Source organism: Mytilus galloprovincialis, chromosome 3 (assembly GCF_965363235.1).
Source record: "Mytilus galloprovincialis chromosome 3, xbMytGall1.hap1.1, whole genome shotgun sequence".
Lineage (NCBI taxonomy): Eukaryota > Metazoa > Mollusca > Bivalvia > Mytilida > Mytilidae > Mytilus > Mytilus galloprovincialis.
In genome coordinates this window covers 109,862,301-109,864,824 of record NC_134840.1, presented here as the reverse complement: position 1 = coordinate 109,864,824, position 2,524 = coordinate 109,862,301, and the positions used below count along the sequence as shown (strand labels likewise).

Sequence of the window (2,524 nt, the reverse complement as noted above, 5' to 3'; positions counted from 1 at the left end):
AATTACCTATATAAGTAACTTAAAAAAGTTACTTGTTTAAGTAAAGCCCCTGACTGATTATGATAAATAAAAACAGGACAAACATGGATCTGAATCCTATTTGTGTATGTGTTTATAATTATACTTGCATTATTCATAATAAAAATATTGTTTACACCAACATTGATTTACATAACCACTTTTGTCGTATGAATACATACGTTGCTGTTCTTTATAAAGATATAGACAATTTACGACAGAAAGCACACTATATTTTATTACACATAAGATACAAAGTTGATAATAACACGAACAAAATGAACAAACCGATCTGAAAAAGAAACTACTTTTCAAATTATTTAGCCTATGACACCTCCTCCATTTTCTAATTTATCTGTACGAGTAAAAACAGCCGTTCCAATATGTGTATTTTTCCACATATCGTTATACTCGGTATGCTTTGCCAATATCCAGTGTGTATGAATTGTGTTTTCGGTAGCATAATGAATCCCCGTCCAACTTGTTGTATTTGAGTTCCCCGTTGTACTATCCATGACAATTGAAAATCCGAGAATACAGTCTCGATTAATCATTGTATATCTGCCCGACAAATCAAGCAAGTTATTTGGTGTATACATATATTTCCCATTTATTGATCCCTGACTTGTTGTTGGTGATCCTTGTTGACATGTAATAGCCATTGTAGACCCAAACTGATTGGTCCAATTTCCAGAAACACCACATGGATCTGTTCTAATTCCTATATAATAAAAAAAATAAAACAATCGTCGTGTAAGGAGTTACATACTCCAAATTCTAGATAAAAAATTACAACAATGAATAGTTTTATTTAATAATTATCTCTGAGGGTACCATTTACCCATTTGTTTGTAATTTTGTACTAAAGAAAAATTATTTGAACATTTTGACTTTAAAGGTTTTATTCACTCATGCAGACCGTAGAATAGTTTTTGATTTTGTATTGAAGCTTTCGCCTTAACTCTGGTTTTTTTTTGGCTTCTCAAACGTTTCTGAAAAAAATAGTCTAGAAGCACATGTGGTGCTCAAGGAAAAAAAGATATTACTGACGTCCTGATGAAACTGTCATAAATTGAAACGTTCTGTTTTGTTTGATAACTCACTCAGATTACAACTCACTCAGGCAAAACAAAGACTTGGAGATAAGGTTTTTATATTTTTGTCTTTTATGCGTTAATGTTCTTAAACGTTTTAAATTTTAAGCTTTCAAACGTTTTGTGCCAAACATAATTTAACACTTTTGGCAAATTTCTGGCGTCCGGAAATCATATTGAACTGATAAAATTATTTCTCGAAATGAACTGGTTAATACTAAAAAGCTAGTTGATAAGTTCTCTTACCTGCAGCAGATGTAAGAGTTAAAATTGAAGCACATTCTAACAGAAAAAAACCCACACTGACCATTATTAATTATTCGAATAAATGTCTAGCCTTGGTAAGATGTTGTTATATATAGTTAACAAACTTCCAAAACTGTTTGTTTATGATCAAAAGCGATAGTGATTCTGCTTAGCATCATTAAAATGCATATTAACCAAAATAGTCAGCGTAACTTAATTGCGAAGGACTTACTAGTATTTAACTTGTCTTTTAAGAAAATAGTCCTCTGGAAACTATGTTAGAATAAGAATGAGGATAAGGTTTTAATTTTCCAGTTGGGCGCAGTGAACTATGGATTAAAAAAAGTTTCAGCAACAAAATATAGAGCTGGAATATTCAAATGAAAGATTCCAGGACTTTTATCAGAATTTGTTTTCACTCAGTTGGATCCCAATGACACTAATTTTGGTAGCAGTCAAATCTAAATATTTTGTTTCAGGTTTTTCCACAATGAAAATTTGATCGTCCGACTTATCTTTAATTTATAAAGAGCAAGAATATAAGCTGTGATGATTCTTTTTGGTAGCATAGTTTCATTTCACAACAAACGAATTTAGAAATATACCAAAATTTCGAAAGGAAGGCTTTTTTGGTGACTTTATATCCCTTTGGTATTCTGTTTGCCTCAAATTTTCTACAGAACTGATAACCTTATTAGAGGTTTATAGCCATTTGTTTTGTTATAAATATAAAAGGCGAACCGAATTTCTAAAGTGTTACTTTCATTCAACTATTTGTTCCACATGAACTATATATAATGTGAGCGTTCCGATAAGTAAAATTTGTCATTTCTTCACCTCCAAAATATTAACTGCTTTATTTATAAAGACATGAGTCTCTTTTTTCCCGAAAAAATAAATAAATCATAAATGGATCTGAAAAAAAGGTAAAACAACAAAACATTTCGAACTCCGAGGAATAATTTAGACAGAAAGTATTTAAGCAAATGCGATAATAAAAAAATCAAACACATCAAACGAATACATAAAAAGTGTCATATTCCTGACTTGGTACATGTATTTTCTTATGTAGAAAATCGGTGTATTTAACCTGGTTTTATAGCTTGATAAACCTCTCACTTATATGACAGTTGACTTGTATGACAGTTCAATTCCATTATATTGAC

General features: G+C 30.7%; 1 long non-coding RNA gene across 1 annotated transcript; it reads right to left on the bottom strand.

Moving 5' to 3' along the window:
- Positions 1–229: 229 nt before the first annotated feature.
- On the bottom strand, positions 230–1,479 carry LOC143066706 (uncharacterized). The gene is made up of 2 exons (XR_012975754.1): positions 1,359–1,479; positions 230–739 (listed from the first exon to the last, which is right to left on the bottom strand). It is a non-coding gene; the product is annotated as an uncharacterized LOC143066706 (long non-coding RNA).
- Between the last annotated feature and the right edge of the window lie 1,045 nt (positions 1,480–2,524).